General features: G+C 50.0%; 1 pseudogene; it reads right to left on the bottom strand.

Moving 5' to 3' along the window:
- LOC147662595 (uncharacterized) overlaps positions 1 to 25,035 on the bottom strand; it is a 51,159-nt pseudogene extending 26,124 nt beyond the window's left edge.
- Positions 25,036 to 27,331: the final 2,296 nt, after the last annotated feature.

The raw sequence follows: 27,331 nt of genomic DNA, 5'->3' as shown, positions 1-27,331 counted from the left end.
CAGCTTTGCCCACTCCCCTTCTCTCTACTAGTCTAATCTTACCACCATGCCCCGCCCCAATATCACCCCACCCCCCACCTCAGACCCCCTCCAATACACAGACCGCCTTCACCAAACATGGACCAAACTCCTGGACCATCCCAAACCCTCCCAGACTTTAGAAAAATGCCCCAAAAAATCTAAAACATACATATTTAAAACAACACCCTGAAACCCTTATCGAAGACAACTATCACAGCCCCACATCCCCCATTAAAACTAACTATATTTTATACATCAAACGCCCCTCCAAATGGAAGAGCAACTTCGTACATCACCTCCCAGTATCTAGCCCAATCAAAATCCCCCATGGTTTTAAACTTACCACTTCTCCTTCCTCACTTACCCTGGTGATATAACCATCTCCATCTACAAAACTGGAAATATCCTAATCCAAGCCTCTGAACAACACCTCACAATTTTCAAACTCCACTTTAGCACTCTTTCTTATCAGCTTACACTAACCTCCCCCCCCACAACACCCCTCAATCCCCCAACCACTCAGTTCACCCCTCTAACGTCACTACTCCGAACAACATCCCTAACAATAGTACCCCTGCAGCTACTACCTCTGGCACCCATACTACCGAGACCAGCTCCATCCCCCATCCACGACCAAATCCCCCCCACCTCCCAGATAATTACCCTACCACACTATGACACTCCTTCCAACTTTGACTCACCCTCCATTTTAACTCATAGTCCACACCCACTCCGACATTATCACCCCACCACTCCTCTATGAATGATGCTGCAAGGCTCATTTTTAAAAAACCCAGATATGCCCATTCCTCTCCCCTCATGCAGGAGCTACATTGGCTCCCTATCCGGCAGAGGATCCTGTTTAAAGGACTATGTATAGTGCATAAGGCACTGTATGGAAGGGCCCCAGGATATTTGAAATCCCGTCTGATCCCCTACAAACCAACCAGGACACTGCGCTCCTCGGATGCTACCCTCCTTTCTCAGTCTCGTTTTAGACTGTCCACGGTTGGTGGACGCGCTTTCTCCAGCACTCTTCCAGCTCTATGGAACAAGCTTTCACCAGAATTACGGAAGGAAACAAATTTGCTATCCTTCCAGAAGAAATTAAAAACTGTGCTTTTCCAGCAAGCTTGGGGTGGTCAATAAGCGTCAGTACAGGCCCAGATGCCTATAGTTTTGCTATGTAAACCTGGACAAACAGCGCTTAGAGACCCCAGGGTTATAACGCGCTATATAAATTAAATAAATAAATAAATAATACACTCCTCCATATTCCCACAACCCACAATGACCGCCCACCCCTACACCGAACTTCTTCCCCAGTACACCTCCACCCCCTCCAATCCGGCCCACAATGACAAAAACCACCCACGTCCATGCCCTGCCTCCCACCCCCTCTAATGCCTCTTCTGTATCACCCTCCCCGTACATTCCCCTGCCACACTCCGGTCCACTCCAACCCCCTCTACAACCCTCATTCTTAACCTCAGGCAGACACTTAGTTACTTGGACGACAATCTCGTTACCCTAGCTATCGAACTTACTCTACTCAGGAAAGATTTCAATCGATTCAAATCCTACAAACCCACCTTCTGCCCATTCCTGCCCCCCTTATGCTAACCTACGAAAACACTTAGATCCCAAACATGGGTTAACAACACCACTCCTCTGCCGCTCTCACAGACCCATACGAACCTCTAACACCTACTCCGCCACTGACCTCTCTACCCTCTGCCTCACTTACCTTAATGACCTCCTACCTAAAGGATCTCCCCCCTTTCCAGTATCCCTGTTATTCTGGTAACCAGCAGAATCCCGGAGCCCCCCTAGCTCCCCGAGACCCCCCCAACTCACTAGTATTCAATTACTCACCCCCCCCCTGCAGCCAAACTCAAACCCTTGACCTGCATGCTTACCAAATGCCGTTCAGCTGTCTGACATGAAACCGATATCTCAGAAACCATTCTTAACGAAGATATCGATATCGCCTTCCTTACCGAAACCTGGCTCAAAGACCATTCGACACCCATCATCGACCTTCTTTCCCCCTGGCTACTCTATTCTCAGAAGAGATAGACCGAACAAAATTGGGTGTGGCCTAGCGATCATTTTTAAAGAAGAATTTCAAATCTCCCCTAATAATAACACAGACTACACAACCTTCGAATACTTAGGCGCCAAACTCAAAATGAAATGCTACCCCTCTATACAAATGCATACCATCTATCATCCTCTGGGTGAACCCCTTCCCTTTGCTGAAGAATTATCCGACCTCTTCACTAAATCATTACTCTCCAGCTCCAAAAACATTTTCCTAGGAGATCTCAACCTCCACTGGAATGAACCTTATGACCCGGCAATCAGCCTCGTAAATAATCTCCTCAAGATTAGCGACCTCAAGCAACTTTGCCTCTCCCCTACCTATGCCAAAGGAGCCATCCTAGACGCAATCATCTCCAGCCCAGATCTGACATCCCTATCTAACGTCATCCCCATCGACTGGTCGGACCACCATCTCATTCTGTTCACAATATCCCCCCTGACCTCCCGGCCCCTAAAAAAATTTATAAAACTACAGTTGTAGTTAGAAACTTTAAACAAATCACTCCTGGAGCACTGGAGCATAAACTCCAATCTCAACTTAGCCCTACCCCCCCCTCCAATGCTAATGACCTCACGGAGCATTTCAACAAAACTGTAACAGAGGTGTTAGACCAATTTGCCCCTTTGAAAACTAAAACATAAAAAAATGCCCCCTCTAAATCTTGGTTCACCCTGGACCGTAACAAAGAATTACACTCGCTGAGACTGGCAGAAAGAAGATGGAGATAACACCCCTCCCCAGGCCTCCTTACCCTCCTTAGAACAGCAAGAGCTTCTTACAAAAAACACATTTTTTCAGAGAAAGCGTCATTCTTTTGTCTCCAACTCGAACATGCCAAACACAGACCTAGAGAACTGTTCAACATCATTAGAAACGAAATCACCCCGGCACCCCTTAACCCAATTGCCTCCACTAACAAATGCAAAGAAATTGCCAACTTTTTCTGTGAAAGAAATCGAAAAAATTGAACGCTCCTTCCTCAATATTCTACCCTCGCCCACCCCCCAACCACCATTGATCTCCACACCTCTTTTACCTCCCCCTTTGAACACTTCCCTGACCCCCTCTCCTCCCCTCCCTTCTCTCACTCCTCCAGAACCCATCTCCCTCCCGCTTAAAAATAACACCTCATGGCATATTTTCCACCCTGTATCAGAACAGGAGGTCTTCAAGATTTTAGCCAAAATTAAACCTTCCTCCCACACAAAAGATCCTCTCCCTTCCGCACTCATCCAAGATTTCAAACATGTCATCGTCCCCTACTGGACCAACATCATCAACGCCTCCCTTTCAACAGGGAATGTACCCATCTCCCTTCAACTCGGGCGAATCACTCCCATCCCCAAAAATCTCAAAGCTGACCTCAACGACCCTAAAAATCTCCGCCCTATCTCCAACCTTCCCCTCCTCTCCAGAGCCCTGGAAAATTGTGCCCTCCTCCAACTGGACAAACACATTGATGCGTTTAACCTGCTCGACCCCCTTCAGTCGGCTTCCGCAAAGGGCGCAGCACGGAAACAGCACTTTTCAACATAGTCCATTTTTTTTTATAACATCATTTTTATTGCATCACCAATATCAACGTACAGACAATATACTTAGCAATATAAACATATCATGTACAAGCTTAGTGTGTTCCAGTCGATCTCCATCCGGGGGGTTCACCTCGATCTTGGCGCGGGTGACCTTATCTCTGTCCATTTCTTGTAGCTCCTTACACTGTCCGACCGCTTCATCAAGCGAATAACCCTGGGATGCTTTTATGATTTTCACCCCTCCCCCTCCCCAAATTTCGGTACCCCAACATCCCTCCAAAACAGCCTCCTACCCGCCCTCCCCCGTGGTCGCTCTGTGCTGGGTTAGCAGTGTAAAAGTGTCTGGTGTGTTGCAGGAGGAAGTAATCTTTCGCTAAGGTGTGTTCTCCTGTGTAGTGTTAGGGTCTGCTCCATCTAGTTCGCTCTCGCCATCCTGCCCCTCATTGTCCATATCCCGGAGCGCCTGCACCATCACCTCCCATGCAGTCGCCCTTTCCAGTGCCTTCTCATCATTCAACCTCCAGGCCATCTGGTATCGTAGGGTACTTTCACACGCGGCCCATCTCAGACATTCCCCATACCATCTTTTATACGTGGGCCCCACTCTGGACTTCCAGTTTCTTGTGATCTCCCGCTTGGCTAGGATAAGCCCTAAATCTATAAATTTACTAGTCATCTTATTCCTAGGTGTGTGTGGGAACCAATGAAGGATGCCAACCGCTTTTGTAAACTGGAGATCCCTGTCTGTCGCGACGTTAAGGACCCGTCCAACTTCCTGCCAATAATCTCCCAAAGAGGGGCAATCCCACAGCATATGGCACAAATCCGCCCCAGCTGTGTTACATCTGGGGCAAGCAGCGTCGGTCGCCCCAAAATACTGTTGGATTTTCCCGGGGGTGAGGTATGCCCTGTGAATGATATAAAAGTGAATCAATTGGAACCTGGCATTCCTCGAGCTCTTCCGTGCCCGCCTTAGCAACTGGCCCCAGGTCGTGTCTGGTATCTCCACTTGGAGGTCCAGCTCCCACTTGGCCTTCAGGGCTGCCAAAGGCTGCAAGGCCTCCCGCTGCATCCTTGAGTACAGGCACGTGACAGCCTTAAAGGTTCCCGCCGCCATCATGGCATACTGGCAGGCCATCGAGGTGCCCGGTTCCTGCAGCCCTTCCCCCCAGTGGGCTCGCATGGCGCCCGTGACTGCTGCGTGCAGCAAGTAGTCGCCCCTCGGAAGGTCAAATCGCTCCTGCAGGTCCCGAAACGGCAGCAACACCCCATCTTCATAGAGGTCACCCAGCATTTGTATTCCCGCCTCCTCCCATCCTAGCAAGCGCGACCAGTCACCTCCATGTGGGAGAGCAGTGACCATTCCCAGCGGAATTTCGGGGGCATACATAAGGCGGACACCCGCCCGCTTACGGGCCCGGTCCCAGCAAAGCCGGAACGTCTGTTCCTCGACCGTCAGGTCTCCCATCCGGAGTTTCTGGTGCAGCGTAATATATGCCAGAACGTGTCGCGGGGTGCCTTCTACTCTCGCGTCCTCGGGGCCTCTATACACTCTCGCCACCTCCTGAGTAAACGTCTGCAGCTGCGCAGCTAGGTAATACCCTTCAAAATCCGGCACTGCCATACCCCCTTCATCTTTGGGGCGCAACAGCGTGTCGAGCGCTATGCGCCTCCTACCCACGCCCCACAAGAACGCTATGACCAGTGACCTCAGGCGTTTGAAAACAGAGCTTGGGACCCATACCGGTAGTGTCCTAAAATAGTACAAAAGCCTGGGCAGGGCTATCATTTTAAGCAGGGAAATTCTACCAGCCAGGGAGAGCGGCAGAGTTGCCCAGAAGTCCATGGACCCCCGCAGGGCGTTAATACAGCGAGTGATGTTGCCATCCAGTAGGTCGGACGGGGCGTGGTAAACATAGACCCCCAAATAATGCAGACAGCGCGGCTCCCATCGGAGTCCCTGAGCAGTGAGTGGGCACGGTTCTCCCGGCCTCAGGGGAAACAGACATGATTTAGGCCAGTTAACCCTCAGGCCCGACAACCTACCGAACTGCCCCAGTAGCTGCCGCGCCCCCTGGAGCTCGGGGCCCGCATCGGCCAAAAACATCAGCAAGTCATCTGCGTACAGGGAGATGAAGTGCGGCCTCCCTCTAAATGACAAACCTGCGTAGTGGCGGCCCAGTCTGGCTTCCGCAGCGAAGGGTTCCATCGCCAACGCGAATAGGAGCGGGGATAGGGAACAGCCCTGTCTAGTGCCACGCTTAATTGGGTATTGTCTCGAGATCAGTGTGCCCACCCGAACCCTCGCTACCGCCTCGGTGTAGAGGACCTTGGTCCATTTTATATATCCGTCCACCAGCCCGAAGCGACGCATCACCTCATACAAGTATCCCCATTCAAGGCTGTCAAATGCCTTCTCAATATCAATGGATAGGACAAATGGGGAGACGGCGTCCGGCCAGTCCGCACCCATCAGTCTCGTGAGTCTGATGTAAATAATTAATTTACTCTCTTAATTTCTATGCAGGTAAGTACTTAATCAATAATAACTCAATCGAAATGAAGGAAAACAGAGTCCGTGGTGCAAGAGTTTCTAAGGGTTTTATTCCTCATAAAGGAATCAGGATATCATGTTCTGACCACCACACAGGATGTCAGAAGGGATAGATGAGCGCGCTGTCGTTTATTAACAATACATAGCTTATATACTTGATTTACATCATAATGTTCAATGTAAGAGGCGTAACAGCTGAGAGAAGACAAGATAACAGTATACACGTGGTGTTAATACATCATCAAGAGGCGTAAACTAGGCGTGTGTGCTAGAAACGTCACTGATAGGTGACGCAAGTGGGTGGCACCAAGGGGTGGTGCTAACAGAATGTTGCAATGTCAGCAGAAATCGGAAGCTTGGATGCGCGCGCAGCTGCATGACGTGTGATAGACGGGGTGCAGGGGACTTGACATTTACACTGACGGAAAGAGACAGAAGTCTGGCATGTCAGATCAACTTGTGCTTCTATCATATCTGATATCTGATGTTTAGGAACTAAGCTATCTGGGCAGAAAGGTCTCTAGAGCAGAAGCTATTCTATACTTGCTGTGAGTGCGTGTATAAGCGCCTGAGTGTCTGTATGAGAAGCGTGGGGGCATGGGGCCTTCCATGGAAGCATGGCAACAGAGGCTATGAATTACTTGCATAAAGACAGGTCGGCCCTTTAGCCCTGTAGCTGAGGAAGGATGTTTACTGAAACTAGCAGGCTGGAATGTATCTTCGGGGAGGAAAACAGATAACTCGAAGGTTATAGTCAATCTTGGCAGGCAGCAGGCTGAGCTGAGCACGGAGGGCCGCGCTAGAAGTAAGTCAGAGTTCACGGGAACGGGGGCTGCTTGGGCAGAGGCCCTCGCAGTCAGAAGCCAGAGAAGAGGCTCGGTGGCAGAGATTCAGGACCTACTTTCAGCCAGGCTGAAAAACGTAGGAGTACACTTCGAAAAGACGTTGGCATAGCATACTTAGGAACGGACCATCAAACCCATTCATGGTGGGTCTGAAAGAGGACAAGTTAACGTTGGACGCAAATGTATTTGCGTCTTCATAGCTGGTACAGGAGGGAAGTTACATGCACCTTTAACTCGTACATGGAGTCGGTGGGGTACTCGCTAGGGAACACAACATGACCATAAAATTTATATTACCTCATTCCCTCCTTGTTCCCTACGGACCCTTCATGATATATCGATCCTCATAAATCGATCGGTTTGTTCTTGTAACATTATATGTTCGTCTTTCTTTCTTTGACTGTTTGAGAGGCAACTGGAATGCTCAATGCAGGATGTGGCACACAGTCCACATATCGCTGGCCCACACTGCAGGCATAGGCAACAACTGAATACTATAACAAGACCAATGCCTAGGAAGGATAAGATCTTCCATCCCCAAGCTGTTAACGTAGTCCAGAACCAACCGGACCAAGTCCAGGTGCCTGGATTCTGATGTATCTGATTTGCAATTTTATGTAAACGGGTGATAGCTTGATAGACAGATGGTGCATTTTGTGGAATGAAAACACAGCAGCTTGACCCGATGACCTTACAGGCTCCACCTCTATCTGCCAAGATGACGTCAATCACAAGACGATTTTGAAGGACAACAGTCCGTATAGCAGACTGCTCCTCTGTTAAGTTACCTAGAGCGGAGGCAGTTTCGTTCACTACTGCTTCAAGTGTTCTCGTTAATCTGCGTATTAATTTACTGTTTTGGACAGGACCTAGGAAGAAAAAGAATCCTTTATTGAAATCAGTGTACTGTTCCCATGCCGTTTCTGTGTAGTCGACAAGGGGGGTATCTCTTTTGGGTCTATTTGGTGCTAGATTCGTATTTCTATGGTAATCAGGGGGAGCTAGAAAAACAGGTGGCAGAAGGAATGCAATGTAACAGGTACCATCCCAATCTGGAGGCAAACGTATGTATGCGGTATGACCACAAACAAAGTAAGAATGACTGGTAGCTTTAAAGGACGATTTACCATGGTCACTGAACTTGACCACAGTAGTGCATTTACTATGACCTACGTGTACTGAACCTTTCTTGCTAACACATAATTCACCCGTGACTGGTAGTACTAACATATGGGGCAGAACTGGAGCAGTTTCAGATTCAACAGTGAGGATCATAAGGCTGATTGTGTAATTACCTAATCCATATACTTCATTTTCTAGATCAGTTCCTATTCGAGTGGGAAGTCCCTCTTTATCCGGATAACAGACGTTGAGCAGGACTAAGTTCAAGTTTCCCCAAACCCAACCCCCATCGAAAACAGCAATATCAGGATCTAAAGAGTTAATTATTTTAAACCATGCTCCACAAGAGCCATTGTGAGTGAATGGGTACGGAAAGAGAGGCAGAGCTCCCTTGTAATTCTGGTAGGGAGGGAGTCGGCCACATATCCAACAGTCTGTAGCATTATTTGTCTGATGGGAATGGTGTAACATACTAATGAATGTATTGTTGCGCAGCGCAAGTCTGTAAGAGAGTTCATGTGCGGGAAGTTCACTAAAAGTGTGTTCAGCAGAGACATTGTAAGCAGATTGTTCACGCCTGAAAATAGGCCAGTACATAGGAAGCAGAATGCTGGCAATAATAATTAGAATACTCAGAATAAACATGATTATTAGTGTCACTATGCAGTGACTACGAAGTGATTTGCAATATGATCTTCTCTTTTCCTCTCTCTCTCTAACTCGATCTAGGGGATACATGTCAGAAACTATTTAACCGATTCACCTAGGGGAGGACTTAAACAATTAAACTGTCTGACTTGCTAGATCGAAGCTTCATACGGAAAAGTTCTTGAGGAGTCTTTTCTCTTTTAGGCACAGTAACGTCTTGTGCTTCAACACAGTCTTTGGTGGGGGTGGACGAGTCAGAGTCCTGTTTCAGTCCGTTTTTTAGTTCATTGCATAGCTTGATGTGACTCGTGTGGACCCACCCCTTTCTCCCCTCGATTTTCACGGCGGTCCTGGTGGTAAGCAGAACGGTCTTTGGAGACTTCCAGCGGGGCTCCAGCGGACTTTTCCGGTCGAAATTCCGGACGACTACCAGGTCCCCTGGACGGACCTCATTCGCCTTTACATCGGTGTTGTCAGGGAAGGCTGCGGCAACCTGTGAACGACATGATTGGAGTGCAGACATCAAGGAGGCAAGGTAATCTGTCAACATGTTACAATCAACATCAGTGATCTTTTTCGGAACGGGCGTCCCCCACATATTCGGTGGTCTGCCAAAGACCACTTCGTACGGGGATAGCCCTGATCTTGAGTGGGCGACCATTCTCATGTAGAATAGCGCCACGGGCAGGGCGACTATCCAGTCGACCCCTTTTTCCTGACAGATCTTGGCAAGACGGATTTTTAGTGTCTGATTATGCCTTTCTACAAGGCCAGCTGCTTCGGGATGTCGGACACAGTGGAACCTCCACTGATATCCTAGCAAGAGGGAAACTTGTTTCATCAGCTCGGACGAGAACGGCTGTCCGTTATCTGAATACACGACACGGGGCAAACCGTACCGTGGGAAGAATTCACGAACCAACTGTCTGGCAGTGGTCGGAGCAGTGTAGTCTGGGACTGGGTATGCTTCGGTCCAGCGGGACAGAGCACAAACAATTACAAGGACATATTTAAATCCTCTACAGCTATTCATCTGGATATAATCCATCTGGAGGACTTCAAAAGGGTGATCGGGAGGATGGAATCCACCTTGCTCAACAGGGACACTTTTACCTGGATTGAACTGACAACAGATCATGCAAGTACGCACTTTCTGTTTTGCTGCTGCTCGTAAGTGTTTGTTGTACCAGAGATTCTGTAAACTGTCTAACATGGCTTTCTCTCCAAGATGGGCAGGACTATGTGCTGTATTTATCATGACTTGAACCATTGAGTCGGGGAGAAACCATATAGATTTTCCCTTCGTCACCCAACCTTGATCTGTCTGAATCCCTCCTAGTTCAGTCCATTTCTTTATCTCCTCTGGAGTAGCATGTGTCTGGATATCAATTACATCTAGGGCGGGATCTCTAACTGCCATACACTGGGTCTGGACTATTGTCTTTGTCACATCAGTAGTCTGGGTGTGAGTCAGTGCTGTATGCTTTGCTGTCTGGTCTGCCAGGTCGTTACCCTGGGAAACAGAATCTGTGACTTTAGTATGTGCCTTACACTTCATGACTGATATGCCCGAGGGCAAATGTATTGCTTCTAACAGTGCTTGAATGAGGGGGCCATGTTGGATCTTGGCCCCGTGGGAAGTCAGAAAACCTCGTTCTTGCCAGAGGACTCCGAAGTCGTGTACAACTCCGAAGGCATAGCGGGAATCTGTGTATATGTTAACATTTCTGTTCTTGGCTAGAATACAGGCTCGAGTCAGAGCGATGAGCTCTGCTGCTTGAGCAGACAGTGTGTCAATACGATGTGTTTCTTTAATTTCAGTTTCAGTGGTCACGGCGTACGCGGCCACTAATTCTCCTGTACTTGTTCTCATGCATGAACCATCCACATAAAGTGTCAGGTCTGGATTTGTCAATGGGACATCTGTTAAGTCTCGTCTAGGCTTAGTTACTGCATTAATTATTTCTATACAATCATGCGGAGCTGGATCTGTCATAACTGTAGGTAACAGTGTTGCTGGGTTCAGGATGCTGCAACGTCTGATTTCTATGTGTGGCTGGAATAGTGTTAATTCATAACCTGTCAGTCGTGCTATAGTTAAGTGTTGAGTCTGGGTTCTGTTTAACAAAACCTCTACAGAATGTGGTACTTGAACTGTTAACTGATGACCTAAAACAATTGAATCACTTTGTCTTATTGCTAACGCTGTTGCTGCTACTGACTTTAAGCACGCAGGGAGTGCTTGAGCTACTGAATCCAATGTACTAGAAAAATAAGCACAAGGCTTATGTGAACCTGCTTGGTCTTGAGTGAGGACAGACAACGCTGTGCCATCACGTTCTGTAACAAAAAGTGTAAACGGTTTGCTGTAACATGGTGTCGCTAAAACTGGTGCTTGGCATAAAACTTTCTTTAATTCTTCAAAAGCTTGTGTGTGTTCCTGAGTCCAAGGGAGGACAGTCGAAGTCGCTGCCTCCTGTGTCGTTAACTGGATGAGTGGTTTAGCTAGAAATGCGTACTGGGGAATCCATTGTCTGCAGTATGAGGTGAGGCCTATGAAGGCCCGCACTTCCTTTTGTGTCTTGGGTTGCGGCATGTTCACAATTAACTGAATGCGATCGGGAGTGAGCTGTCTCCCCACTTTGGACAGTAAGTGACCCAAGTACACAACTTGCTGAACACAGAATTGTAGCTTCGAAGGAGACACCTTGTGTCCCTTGTCGGCCAGGAAATGTAAAACTGTCAGTGATGCTTTTTCACATTCGGGCTCACTTCGTGCGGTGATCAGCAGATCATCGACGTATTGTAGTAAAGCGGTGTTAACTGGCATTTGAATACCATCTAGTTGTCTTTTCAGTGCTTGACTATAGATGCTGGGGCTTTCTGTGAATCCTTGAGGTGCGCGCGAAAATTTGAAACTGCGTCCATTTAAACAGAATCCGAAGAGATATTGGCTCTCTGGATCAATAGGCACGCTGAAGAAGGCGTTCTTGAGATCAATTACAGTAAAGAACGTTGCTTCTGAATCAATAGCAGTCAAGAGAGATGATATATCGGGGACCACAGGATACTGTGGGATAATGCATTTATTCAATTCTCGAAGATCAATCACCAGCCGATATACTGGCGGTGCATTGGGATCAGTACGTTTAAGAATCGGAATGATGGGTGAGTTACAGATATTGGAGTCGGTCTCGACGACCACTCCTTGGGCAATGAGCTCTTCAATGATTTTCAGTAAAGCCGCTACAGCATCGGGTGGTAACTTGTATTGTCTGATTCTGGGTAATACAACACCTGCCTTGAGGGTAACGCGGTATGGTGTAATGTGCATACATCCTACATCAGTTGGGCCTTTTGCCCACAAGTAATCAGGTACATTTTTCAATCTGACGTCAAACTCACGAAGGACGTAATGGCCCTTGAAATCCCGCAGAAAGAGTCTAACCCCCTCCGGGGAGCAGCATATTATAGCTCCTAGAGCTTTCAGTGTTTTAATTCCTAACAGATTTTCCGGACATGATTTTGTTAGTAACAGGTCTGTAACGCGTGATAATGGACCCACAGCCAGGGGAACTGGTTCTGATACTTCATTTACAATAGGTTGTCCTGAAAAACCAAGGGAAACATTTTGTGAGCCTGAGAGGGGTGCCCCTGGAACTTCGTCATGACTTATTGTAGTGCGACTTGCCCCTGTGTCAATTAAAAACTTTCTATCTTTCCCCAATACTTGACTGTGTACATAAGGACCTTCTTGATCTACAGGAATCTCGATAAGAGGCAAGCCACCTTCCCTCTCTAGGCTGTTTCATGTATATCTGGAATATTCGGGGTAAGCAGACTGGGCATACTGGTACATCTGTTGTGAGACTTGCTGAGTTGCAGCAATGGGCTGTGGCTGTGGTACTGCTACGGTCTGTGCTGTCTGTGCAGATGCATGCATAGGCTGTGTATTCTGTGTAGACTGATGCTGGTTATGGTCTTGTCTAGGAGGATGCGGTCTCTCTTTAGTCTTACCTGTCGCTATGTTATGTTTCAGGACTGCACATTCGTGTACGTAGTGACCTGGCTGCTTGCAATAATTGCATGTCCCTTTAACAGGAGCTGCAGCGTGACTTGTCTGGGTCGTACCTTTCCTGTGATTGTCGGATGGGACCGTCTGGGCTACTAACATTTTCATTTTCGTGTCTTTCATGCGCTTCTGTTCCTGATCTTGTTCTTCCCTAATTCTATTCTGGTGATATTGTAACATTTGTAACATCTGGGATGGCGTATTTGCTTGCCATGTACTCTCGACTTTATACACTCTATTTTTAACTAACGGTAGGGAATTCTCGACTAACTTTGATACAAAAAGATGTGGGTACGACTCGCTACTTGGCTGGAGGCCACTATTGATAATAAAACATTTCTCAAATCTTGAATAAAAGTCGCTAGTATCTTCATCATGTTTCTGTTTACAGGACGAGATTGCGTCCCAATCCTCCTTTCTAGTTGTCAATAATCTGGGCAGGACCTGTACTATCAAACCTGGTAATGCTTTAGTTTTGTCCCCAAGGCCTAACCCTGGAACCCGTTTTTTCTCTTCGTCTTCTATTTCTGCCCAGGCAATCTTTGCGTCTCCCACCTCCCAGTCCTTTTCCTTTAATTTCTCGAATATACCCGTAGGCAATAATACTTTCAACATTTTCATGATATCATCATATGTGTAGTCCCCCATCAGTAACATGTCTTTAAGCTCTCTATGGAAACCTGCAGGGTCTTTATCATGGCATGGTACTAATTTCTTCATTTCTAACAGTTCTAATTTAGTCAGAGGCGTGTGTACATACACGCGTTTCAAAGTTTTATCCTCACCCATAACAGGGTGCACTTCCCGTAAGGGGTTCTGACTTTCAATACCACTCCCGCACTGCATATGGTACATTTTCCTTTCTGGAGGTGGGGCGGGAACATATTCAGGACTTACAAAGGTATCATATCTGCGTCGTTGTTCCAGAATTATTTGAACTAATTTAGTGCTTAGGCCTCTCCATCTATCCATCAGTAGTGCTTCTAGTGTCTCATGTAAGGGACCTGGATCGGAATAATGTTTTCTGTACTTAATGAGAAGGTGCTGAATCATATATACCCCTGCTAATTTCTGTTCGTCGGGGGAGAGGTTCAGAAATGTCTGTGCTACGGTGTCATCATTATATATGTCTGCATTTTCGGCCCATGATACCGCTGATCGGGCTAATTCTTGTTCATCCATAGAATTGAGTACATGGTACCCAACTCGATCTCGAAGCCGTTTATCAGTTTCCTGGAACTGATGCTCAGCAGAATTCGGATTCGTTAAGGCAGAGAAGAAAACTCTCTTGCTTTCCGGACGGACACCTTTCCTAAGGTAGTTTCCCCTACCTACATATGCTATAGTACTTGTAGTTGGTTCTGGTTCTTCAGATTCTTCTTCCTCCTCGGAGGGAGCCTTTTCTTTCTCTTTCTCGTGTACTGCTATCACTGCTTTCTTAATCTTTTTATACATGGCCTCTATGCAATTTTGTCTGTCATGTTTTCCGTCGGCTATATTTTGACCCCACTTGTTCAATGCATCTAATTCACTCTGCTCTGTTCCGGGCCTGTCTCGTTCTCTTATTAGACAATTTATGAAAAATCGTAGTATCAGTGCTTGCATGGTAACTTTCTGTTTCTCCAGGGCATCCTTAATACTGTCGGGGTCCTTTCCCGTTTGAACGAACTCATATATTCTATCTAGGTGCTCCTTCATTCCTGCATAACATAACAAACTATCAGTAGCAGATCTTAACCGTAAAGACGCTAATACCATTAAGTCGTCCTGCCCAGGTTCTGGATCATATCTACAAACTGACATATTTTCTTTTAGTGCATCAAGACGGGATGAATTAGAAGAACGGGGGGATCTGTACGTAAGAGGACTCTGCATACCTCTGAGATTTAATCTGTGAGTCGGTGGCGGGGTCTGGAGACCCGCGGTCGCACCTTCTGAAGCGGAAGCTTGGGCATTATCTCTGTGTGTAGTCAGTATCTGAATTTGTCTTTTAGTAGGATCTGATTGAAGTGGTTTCGGTAACTCAGTTTTAGGTGAGGGAAGTGGCGGAGCTGGCGGAACGGAACTAGTCTTTTTCGGTGTTGGCTGAGAGTGATCTTGGGGGGCAGTACCACCCCCGGCCCCGTCAGTAGGCAGGGCACGAACAGGCAGATTGGTGTAAGCTGGCGCTACATCTTCGAGGTATGAATTTAGGAATATGTCTTTAGTAGTCTTATGCATTACTTTAGTTGGAACTAATGGTGACGGCAAATTTTTCGGTATTTCTGAAATGGCGTCAGGGGTACCATCGGCCAAAAGATACATGTTGTTCACTTTGCCATTTTGGATACGATCTATTTGTTCTACTTTTACTCGAATTCCCTCAGTAACTAATTCATTTTCTTGGGCCTTTTCTGATTCTTTAAGCCTGTCTTCTCTACGGAGTGCTCTATCAGCACGCTTACGTGATTCCTTACGCCAAAATTCTATGGCGTCTTTCTGAGATTGTCTAGCTTTCTTTTTCCGTAATATTTCTTCTACCTTTATGATGCACTCGGCATCCCATGTTCCGTTAACTGGCCATCGGTATCTTTCCTCTAAGTGCTTGGTATAATCGGTCCATAACTCTAGATACAGGATGGCATCTATGCCATGTTTATTGTACATAAAATTACCTGGAGTGTCCCTAGGGGGGATTGGAATCTCTTCCTCTAACATCCCTTTCCTAGTTCCTATCTGCTTTAATTTGTTGAAAAACGGCATTGTGCCTACTTGATACTGGAATGCTTGATCCTTGATACTTAATGTCAACTGTAACTATTTATACAAAAACACAATAATGCACAAAAAACAATCACATTCATACCACGACATTAATCACATGAAACATTTAAAGACATAGCTAACTTCCCCCTACTCTGAATGTACCGCTCAACGATACAGATACACTGCTGTAACAGTGCAGAAATTCGGAATACTGTATATACTGCTAAACAGTACAGATACACTGCCTAAAAACAGTGCAGACCGGACTTGCGTACCCAAACCCGTCTAGATACGACCCAGCAATGGTACTCACCGGGAAGCACGGAAAACAGAAGGCCTCGGAAACTCGACTGGACTCGACTCGGAACTTCGGAAAACTTCGGAAAACTTCGGAAAACTTCGGAAAACTGGCGGGTCTCTTCACACCTCGGACCTTGCTTCCTTCGGCTGGGCTCTGGTCGGGATCCTCCGCACTCCTCACCGCCTCGTCTGGGCACTGATCGCAGTCTTCGTCACCTCCGTGTGTCAGAGGGGGATGCAGGAAATCCTGCCAGTACACGTGTTGTCCGTCTAACTGATGGCAGGGGACACGGATTGCAACGCACCTTCCGGCGCGTGAGGTGGGGGAGGGGTCCCTATTCGGGCGCCAAAATGATGTAAATAATTAATTTACTCTCTTAATTTCTATGCAGGTAAGTACTTAATCAATAATAACTCAATCGAAATGAAGGAAAACAGAGTCCGTGGTGCAAGAGTTTCTAAGGGTTTTATTCCTCATAAAGGAATCAGGATATCATGTTCTGACCACCACACAGGATGTCAGAAGGGATAGATGAGCGCGCTGTCGTTTATTAACAATACATAGCTTATATACTTGATTTACATCATAATGTTCAATGTAAGAGGCGTAACAGCTGAGAGAAGACAAGATAACAGTATACACGTGGTGTTAATACATCATCAAGAGGCGTAAACTAGGCGTGTGTGCTAGAAACGTCACTGATAGGTGACGCAAGTGGGTGGCACCAAGGGGTGGTGCTAACAGAATGTTGCAATGTCAGCAGAAATCGGAAGCTTGGATGCGCGCGCAGCTGCATGACGTGTGATAGACGGGGTGCAGGGGACTTGACATTTACACTGACGGAAAGAGACAGAAGTCTGGCATGTCAGATCAACTTGTGCTTCTATCATATCTGATATCTGATGTTTAGGAACTAAGCTATCTGGGCAGAAAGGTCTCTAGAGCAGAAGCTATTCTATACTTGCTGTGAGTGCGTGTATAAGCGCCTGAGTGTCTGTATGAGAAGCGTGGGGGCATGGGGCCTTCCATGGAAGCATGGCAACAGAGGCTATGAATTACTTGCATAAAGACAGGTCGGCCCTTTAGCCCTGTAGCTGAGGAAGGATGTTTACTGAAACTAGCAGGCTGGAATGTATCTTCGGGGAGGAAAACAGATAACTCGAAGGTTATAGTCAATCTTGGCAGGCAGCAGGCTGAGCTGAGCACGGAGGGCCGCGCTAGAAGTAAGTCAGAGTTCACGGGAACGGGGGCTGCTTGGGCAGAGGCCCTCGCAGTCAGAAGCCAGAGAAGAGGCTCGGTGGCAGAGATTCAGGGCCTACTTTCAGCCAGGCTGAAAAACGTAGGAGTACACTTCGAAAAGACGTTGGCATAGCATACTTAGGAACGGACCATCAAACCCATTCATGGTGGGTCTGAAAGAGGACAAGTTAACGTTGGACGCAAATGTATTTGCGTCTTCATAGCTGGTACAGGAGGGAAGTTACATGCACCTTTAACTCGTACATGGAGTCGGTGGGGTACTCGCTAGGGAACACAACATGACCATAAAATTTATATTACCTCAAGTCTACGAATGTTATGAGTGGTGTTGCGCGTCGGTATGAAACCGCACTGGTCACCGTGAACCAGGCCTGTCATGTGTACCAGCAGTCTGTTGGCCAGAATTTTACTGAGGATCTTGTAGTCCGTCGTCAACATAGACAACGGACGATACGAGGACAGCGCCGCACCCTCTCTGCCCGGTTTCAAGAGCGGGATCATGAGGGCCTCGCACATGGAGCCCGGGAGTCGGCCCCTCTCCTGTGCCTCGTTGTACACCTCGCACAGCCTTGGTGCAAGGTACTCTAGGTATTTGCCATAAAATTCGACCGGTAGTCCGTCAAGGCCCGGGGTCTTATTCCTAGCCATCTGTTTTACAGCACAACCTATTTCTCCAAGAGAGATGGGCCGGCCTAGCTCTTCTGCCTCCGAGTCCTCCACTCGCGGCAATCGTAACCCGTCCAGGAACTCCTCAAGCTCCTCCGCCCCTCCCGTTCCACCACTCTCATAGAGCCCCTCATAATAAGCACGAAACTTATTCAGGATCCCGGGTTGAGTGTGGCAGGGCTCCTCCCCTGGTTCCTGGATCCCCATGATCGGCATTCCCCCCCGGATTGGGTTAGCAAGCCAAGCCAACATTGACCCCGCCTTATCACCTTCCGCATGCGCCCTTGTCATGTACGCCTTGTGGTCGAAGCTGCGCAGCCGCTCCAGCTCTACCGTCAGCCCCTCCCGTGCCCCGCTAAGCCCCTCCTGCAGTTCAGGGTGATTCGGGCGCCTCTTCTCCAACTCCCTCAGCCGCGTCTCAGCCTTATCTAAGTCATCCAACAGAGTCCTCCGAGCCCCTGCCGTGTGACCAATACAGTGTCCCCGCACCACCACCTTGAATGCATCCCATTCAACCGCCCTCGTGGAGGCCGAGCCACTGTTCTCCTCAAAATACCTCTCAATGCGCTCACTCAGGGCCTCCCTGAACAACAAATCGTCCAGGGTGTCAGGTTGCAGGCGCCATGTTGGCACGCAGTTAACAGTCACCATCCATTCCAGAGACATCAACAAAGGGTTGTGGTCTGATATCGTCCTGGCCAAGTATTCCGCCCCTCCCACCGCGGGGAGCACACATGCCGAACAAAGAAACGCATCCAGCCTCACATGCAAGTCATGCAGGTGCGAGTGAAAGGAATAGTCCCTAGCGGTGGGGTGCAACGCTCTCCATGCATCCGTGAGGGCCCAGCTCTCCTGCCATTCCAACCTGCGCTTGGCGACCCTATGCACTGGGGACGCGCGCAGCGGGGGATGGGACCTATCTAGTAACACATCCTCAACCGAGTTGAAGTCCCCCCCCCCAAGAGGACCGGCCCTGCCAAATAACCCGCCAATTTGCCCGAGATGGTAGACAAGAAGGCGGGCAGGTCTACATTAGAAGCATACACATTACAGAGAGATATCACCCTGCCTCTCAGCTTCCCCTCCACTGCCACATACCTGCCCTCAGGGTCCACCAATGACTTTGAGACCTGGAAGGGGACCCCCGCCCGTATCCAAATCAGTGCCCCTCTTGCGAAAGCCGAAAATGTTGTGTAGAAAAGCTGCCCCCTCCAGCGCCTTTGCAGAGCCGCCCCTTCCTGCTTATTAAGATGTGTCTCCTGCAGGAACGCTATATGAACCCCCCTACGCTTGAGGTACGCCTGAACTTTATGTCTGCGCGTCATGGACTGCATACCCCGCACATTCCAGGTCACACATTTCAACGCCCCAGTACTAGCCATCCCCCCCTACACAACCGGACCATACAGCAAAGAACAATGTCCGCATAAGTCCCGCGACCACGGGCCCACCCACCCACCCTCTCCAAACAGGAAGCCGAACCCCTCCAACAACAACTACCCCCGAGCAACCCCAACTGCTCGCAACTCCCGCCCCCCCAGGACAGGCCCCCCCGCAACTGGAAGTACCCCCATCCAAACCAACACTCCCGACCACCCCTCAAGGAAAGGTGGTAATGGTCGCAGTCCCCACTGCGATGACCTTATGGGCCAGTAAGGCGCGGCTCAATGCGATAAAACCTCCAAACAAATCAGCCCCGCGCGCTCCACCCCACAATCCCCTCATTACAGCTCCCCAAGACCTCAATCAATAATGTTCCACTGCTGCGGGCCCAGTGCCCCGGTGTCCAACCAACGAGTTCACTCCACCAGTCCAGTTCAGCACGCCTCCAGTATCTCCTCCGAAGTCTGCGGCGTCACTATAGGGCCCCGGGCTCCACCAAGTTCCAATTGTCCTGTCTCCGAGCCCGTGCCCGGGTCCTCCGATTCCGTGCCCTTCCCGGACCGAGTCCTGGCGGTCCTAGATAAGTCCACTACCGCCTGTAGCGCCGCCTGCCTCTCCGCCTCCGTCTGCGACACCGATGGTTTCCCGGTTCTCTTGCGGTTCCTCCTGATCCGTTGGGACTGCCTGACCGGCTTCGCCACCTTAGCCTCCTCCTCCCTGGCCTTAGCACCGTCTGTTCCCGCTTTATAAGTGTCCCACCAGTTCCAAGCGTCCGCGGAGGTCGTGAAGAATAATGATTTCTCATCCACCACCACTCTTAGCTTGGCAGGGAACAACAGGGAGTACTTGATGCCTTCCTGGCGGAGCTCCCGCTTGAGGGACAGGAAGTTTGCCCGGAGTCGCTGCGTCTCAAATGTGTAGTCCGGGAACATGGTGACTCTGTTGTTATCCACTTGAAAGGGCCCTGCCTCTCTCGCCCTCTGTAAGAGCCAGTCTCTGTCCCGGTAGTGGAGTAACTTGAACACCACCGGGCGAGGAGGAAGGCCCAAGGCTGGCGGGCGCGCTGGAACTCTATGTGCCCGTTCCAGGGAGAAGAAGGGGAACAGACCTTCTGGTGCCACCTCCGTCCGCAGCCAGTTATCAAGGTAGCCCACCATGTCGTCGCCTTCAATTTTTTCCGGCAGGCCCACTAGGCGTACGTTGTTGCGCCTGTTTCTGTTTTCGGCATCCTCGGCCCTCCTTTCCAGCACCTTCAGGCGGTCCATCACGTCTGCCATCTGGGCCTTCATCGTTTCTTGGCCCGGGGCTAATTCCTTAACCGTGATCTCCACGGATTTCACCCTGTCTTTAAGTTTGTCGTGGTCGGCCTTCGGGAGGCCCAAGCCCGTCGCCACCTGAGCTATATCTTGTTGCAGGGCGTCCTTCGTGGTGGCGATGGCCTCCAGGATACGATCCTGCATCCGCTGCAATGCCGCTTGGTCTCGTTCCGCTCCCTCCGCAGCCTCAGTATCGGTCGCGCCATCTCCCTTCCCCTTCGTCTTCCCCATCTGGGCCGATTTGGGTGGTGGTCTCCGAGTATGTTCCTGGCCGCCCTCCGAGTGCCGTCGGGTTTCGTCCTCCGGCAGGGTACCCGGGCCCAGATTGGCACCAAGAAGCAGGAAACACTGAGCGATCGCAGCCCGGCCAGCGCCAGACGTGCCAGGGGCCCGAGGCTCTCGTCACTGGGTCACTGCCGCACTGTCGTCGCCCCTACCAGGGGGCGGTCCTCAGCCACCGTCCGAGGGTGCGCCCAAAGTCCACTCGGCACCCGGGGAGAGGCGCGACGCGGCCGCCAACACCTCTGATTTGTCAGGGAGCAGTCCTCAGCGGGTTTCTGGGCAGATGCCTCCGTCGAGTCCGATCTCATGCCCTCGCCGCCATTTTGGGGTCCGCGACTTCTCGCCTGGGTCCAACTTTCAAAGTCGAAACACTGCTGTGGGATGGCTCGGTGTCGTCCTCCGTGGGCCCCGGACCCTCCGCAGTACCTTCCAGTACCGGATGGTATCGGTTACCTCGGGGTCCGATCAGATTTTCAGGATATTTTCCGGGATCGGGCACGGAGCTCCGAGCTCACGCTGCCTACCTCCTCGGCATCCAAGCCACGCCCCCTTCAACATAGTCCATGATATTCACCTAGCCCTGGATAAGGGTGATACCTACCTACTCATCCTTCTTGACCTTTCTGCGGCATTTGACACTGTTTACCACCCAACCCTACTAAGCACACTCAAAAACCGCTTCGGCCTCAGTGGCACGGTCCTTAACTGATTCACTTCCTACTTTTAACATAGAACACAAAAAAATTAAAATTCAAAACTGCCTCTCTAACCTAACCTCTGTCTCCCTTGGCGTCCCTAAAGGATCCATCCTCTCTCCCGCTCTCTTTATGGAACCCCTTACCCGGATACTCAAACAAGAAAAAATCAACTACCACCTATATGCCGATGACACCCAACTGTACTATAAAATTAAATCCCATGCGGATATCCTACACCTTAACTCAGCCTTAAACAAGATCCAAACCTGGTTCCACATCAATCATCTGAAACTCAACCCTAAAAAAACTGAGATCACCCTCTTCTCTCCCAAAAACAACCCACTCCCAATCCAAACATGGATCGCCGACCTTAATGCGCTAAACTGCTCTCTCTCCCTCGCCGACTCGATTAAATCACTAGGCATCACTGTCAACAATAAACTCGCACTTAACTCCCACATCAAGAACTCTGCAAAAAGTGCTCTCCTCACTCTCTGCCATCTCAAAAAAATCAAACCTTTTATCCCAGCTGTAAGACTTCAAATTAATTATCCAGACTCTTGTACTATCCAAAATGGACTATGGTAATGCCCTTCTCTCTGGCACCCCCAAAATCCACCTGGCCCCCTTCAAATCCGTTCTCAACCTAGACGCCAGGTTAACAACAAACTGTAAATGCATGGACCACATCTCCCCTGCCCTCAAGTCCCAAAAGTGGCTCCCCACTGAAGGCAGATCCTCCTGCAAAATTGCCCGCATAACTCACAAAGCCCTTTTCCAGAAGACCCCAGCCTACCTCTCAAATAAACTTAAAAAAGCTGGCTGTACCCAAACACTGAGAAGCTCCAACACTCTCCTTCTCATTCCCCCCCTACTCAAAAAAGCTGCCTCCAAATCCCACTCCTTCTCAGGTAAGGCCCCAGCCATTTGGAATGCCCTACCCAAAGACCTTCGATGCAACCCCTCCTACCCCAGATTCAAAAAAGACCTGAAAATTCATCTACTCACCACATTCTGGGAAAACTAAATCCCTGATCTCCTTCCTGACAACCTCTCCTCCTCCCTCCTTAGTCTTGTCCCCCTTCCCTCATCTCACCCCTCCCTTTTTCCTTTAGTCACCTCCCCTCCCCCTCCCTTTACCTCCTGGACTTACTATGTCCGTTGAATCCTCACTACATCATATAAATGTTCCTCTACAATTACATTCACGTTCCTGCAACTCGCTGCTCTATCCCTACTTATTCTGTGCCTTTAATCATTATTGTTTTGCCTATATTATTATCTGTATTTTGTATGTGGTCACCAAGGACAGAGTTTGCTCATGTGTCCTCCTCAGAATGGACAACGTCTCTGCGGTGGATTACATCAACCATCTGGGCGGTCCTCGCTTTCAAACCCTGGCGAACTTGGCGAAGGTGTTTTGGAGTTTTTGTCTGGCTCACCACATTTTGGTGACGGCGGAGTACCTGCCGGGTCAAGCCAACCAGGTGGCAGACTGGCATTCCCGTCATTTGCGGGACTCCAGCCAGTGGAAGCTGGATTCTCCGATTTTTAGGTGGTTGGTCGCCCTTTTTTAAAATTTTATTTTGAAGGTTTTATATAGCACTAGCTCCACCCAAGGGTATCAGAGTGCTTTACATCAGCAATGGCATTACACAATAAGAAAACAATCAAAGTAGTTCAACATTGAACTGCGAAAGAGCCCCCGAAAAGCTCCAGGCAGTTGATATGGAGCTCTTGCTCGTCTAACGACCAAGTGCCTCCAGTAGAAAAATCGCTGCAGCAGGCTCCTCAACCCGACCTGCTGGCGTCGGACTCTCTGACAATGTCGGGGATGGACCCGAAAATTGCCCTGCCATTCCAGGCGTCCATATGGGAAATCCACCAGGCCATCTCCTATTTGACCTCATCCGTCAAAGGAACCGACTGATCGTATGACAAGCCTCTCCTGAGGTGATGCATCTTCAGGCGTTGCAATGCCCTGTAGTGCAGAGGCCCCGGAAAGATTGCCTGGATGGGCGAGGAAAGGAGCCCCACCACTCGGGCAATCTGGCGGAGGGAGGAGTGGGATTTTGAGATGGTTTGACGCAATAGATGTTGAATCTTGGTCATCTTCCAAGAAGGAAGGCTTAGAGACGCATGGACTGAATCCACCACAAAACCCAAGAAGACTATGTTCTACGTTGGGGAGAGGACTGACTTGTCCCCATTGATAATGAACCCCAAGTTTTGCAGGAGAGAGACCATCTGCCGCACCTGAGCAGCCAGCTTCTGAGGGCATTGCGCCACAATGTCGTCCAAGTAAACAATCATCCGAACACCCTGACTCCGAAGGAATTCCACTGTGGGATGGAGGACCTTTGTGAAGCACCAGGGCTCGGAGAACAGCCCGAACGGAAGGACGGTGAATTCGTAAACCTGCTGCCTCCATTGGAATTGAAGAAACCAGCGGTGTGGAGGGTGGTTTGGGATGGCCAGGTAGGCATCTTTGAGGTCCAGCCTCGCCATCCAATCCCTGAACTGATGGGACAAGGAAGTTTTGTCTGGCGGGTGAATCGTAAAACACGCTGTGGAAACCCCGAACTGTCTGTAAGACCCAAGCATCACTTGTAACCTCCTGAAAGGCCGCTAACCGACCCCCAATACGGACCTGAGAAGGGGAAATCAGACTTACCGCTGGGTGCAGGACTGCCTGCTTTGTTCCAGTATCCTCCACGGCCACGGGATCTCTGTCCTCTTGTCTGACAGAAGTTGATGAAATTGGCGGTAGTATTATACTGACCCCACTCGGAGCCTTGTCCCCTTCTGGGATTGTGTTGTCCGCAATGGCCGGTCGCTCGGCCCCTACCACGACCGGCCCCATTGGAAAAACGAGACTGAAGGACCCGCTTAATGTTAATGTTGGATTGGGCTTTGTCTAAACTAGTGAAAGTGGCCACAAATTTCCCAAGATCCTTCACAAAAGGATCTCCAAAAGGCCCTCTTGCGCCACCGCACCAGCCTTTGAAGAGGCCAAGTCAACCAGTTTAGGGTCAAGCTTTATCAGGAGTGAACGCCTACGTTCAGTTGACAGAGCACAATTGGCGTTACCCAAAAAGATAATCGCCGCTGAGCCCAGTTCATCAAAACCTCTGGGGATATGGTGGAACCAGTTACCTTTGTCTCCTCTGCCATATCTAGGATCTTCGTCATGGGCCCCACCGCGTCTAGTAGCTTGTCCTGATAGGAACGCCAGGAGCGGTCTATACCATTACGGGGATCCTTTGTAAACTTTGACATGAAGGTGGCCATTTTGGAGTCAAGCTCCGGAGTATGGGCCACCGTCCCCTCCAAAGTTGGACGAGGACACTCGGCTCTCAAGCAACTCCAAGCATCCTTCTCCAAGGGCTTGCGGAGGCGACCTGCCACAAACTTAGCCACCTTGTCCCCCGGAGTCCAGGCCGCCGAAAGTGGATGAACAATTTCATCTGGATCCAGCATGCCCGAGGAATCCTGAGGCAACTAGGCAGTTAAACTGGCTGGACGCCATGACCGTGAAGACCATTCTTCATCGTCCGAATCTGCTGGTGAACACCCATCAGGCGACGGAGAGTCCGGGGCAACGGATTCCACGGGGTTCGAAGCCAGGGCAGGCAGAGGCGGTGGAACCAACGTCTTTGCGAGGAACGCACTTTTGAGGTGGTCAAAAGCGTCCTTATCAAACTCTTCTCCATGCGGCCCTTCTTAGGCAACGAGGGGCCCTCCCCCTGGGGTAAAGTAGGTGTCGGACCCCGGGGACCCAACTGGGAGTAAGCCAACTTGGCACATTCCACTATAATGCTGTTAGATAGACGCTCCTCCATCGGACCAACCACATCATTCACACACTTGAAAATGGACTTGTCCACTGCCTCAAAGAATTGATCGTCTAAGGGTAAGTATTGCACCTGTTCCTCTTCATAAAACTCCTTAGTGTTCATTATGCAACAAGGTCACCTGCACCCAAGGACAGTATAAGAAACCTAGGTCCAACACACCTGGCCCCTGAGATGGTTCAAGGAAACACAACCAAAACTAAACCCCCACAAACTGCAGGAAATGGTAGTAACTAGAGCCCTCCTACAATCAATCAATCAATCAATCAAAGCATTTGCATAGCGCGCTACTCACCCAGAGGGTCTCAAGGTGCAGCACCCACCTCAAGTGCATCCTGCTCAACACCCGCTCTGTCCACAGACACGCCATCGAACTCTGGAACCTCCTCGACACCACAGCCCCTGACGTTGCCTTCCTCACGAAGACCTGGATGAACGCCACTTCAGCGCCCGACTTCGCCATCGCCATCCCAGAGGGCTACAAGATCACCCGGAGGGACCGCACAGCCAACCAGATGGGAGGAGGCATTGCCATCATCCACAGGAACACCATCCGTATCACGACCAGCACCGACAACACCCTTACCACCGCCGAACACCTGCACTTCCAGATCCACACCGACCCGAAGACCACCCTCAGAGGCACTCTGATCTACCGACCTCCGGGACCACGCACCCAATTCAGCGAGGACATCGCTGACCTCGTCAGCCCGCACGCCCTCCCCTTCGCTGACTACATCCTCCTGGGAGACCTCAACTTCCACCTGGAGAACAACAACGACCGCAACACCAGCACCCTGCTCGACAACCTCGCCAATCTTGGACTCAAGCAGCTGGTGTCCACCCCCACCCACCTCGCCGGACACACACTCGACGCAGTCTTCTCATCCTGCAAAGACATCGCCTTCAGCCACGCCACAGAGCTTCAATGGACGGACCACAGCTGCGTCCACTTCACCTTCAAAAGAAAGACGACCCACCACCACCAGCAACAGGCTGCCCACAGAAGCCGGAACAAGATCACAGCCGACCAGCTCGCCACCTCCCTGAGCCAGCACCCTCCTGCCAGCTCAGCGAACCCCAGCCAGGCCGCCGACAACCTCACGAAGTGGATCAGCAACTGTGCGGACGAGCTCGCCCCGCTGAGGACCCCGCCCAGCACACCCGGCAGCAAGAAAGCCCCATGGTTCACCGACGAACTCAAGAGCTCCAAGAAGAACTGCCGAGCCCTCAAGAAAGTCTGGAGAAGGGAACCAACACCGGACAACATGACCACCTTCAAGCTTGCCACCCGGAAGCACCACCAGCTGATCCGCGCCTCCAAGAAAACTGCATTCAAGGACCGGCTGGACAACAACGCACACAACTGCAAGGAACTCTTCAACATCGTGAAAGAGCTATCCAACCCCAGCGCAGGAAACAACGACATCACCCCATCGCAAGACCTCTGCGACTCCCTCGCCTCTTACTTCCACAACAAGATCGCAGACATCCACAACAGCTTCAACAACCAACCAACGCACACCACGACCGAACCACCACCCACCACCACCACCCTCCGCGCCTGGACTCCGATCAGCACCGAAGACACCGTCCGCACGATGAACTCCATCCACTCCGGATCTCCGACCGACCCTTGCCCCCACCACGTCTTCAACAAGGCCGACGCTGTCATCGCACCCCACCTGCGAGACATCATCGGCACATCCTTCGACACCGCCACCTTCCCGGAGAGCTGGAAGCACGCCGAACTCAGCGATCTACTCAAGAAACCCACAGCGGACCCCACCGAACTCAAGAATTACCGCCCCATCTCGCTCCTCCCGTTTCCAGCCAAAGTCATCGAGAAGACCGTCAACAAGCAGCTGGCCGACTTCCTTGAGACGAATGGATCCCTCGACCCCTCACAGTCTGGCTTCCGA

Source organism: Lissotriton vulgaris, unplaced genomic scaffold (assembly GCF_964263255.1).
Source record: "Lissotriton vulgaris unplaced genomic scaffold, aLisVul1.2 SCAFFOLD_2469, whole genome shotgun sequence".
Classification (NCBI taxonomy): domain Eukaryota; kingdom Metazoa; phylum Chordata; class Amphibia; order Caudata; family Salamandridae; genus Lissotriton; species Lissotriton vulgaris.
The sequence above is the reverse complement of the archived record's forward strand: the minus strand, read 5'-3'. Positions and strand labels throughout refer to the sequence as shown.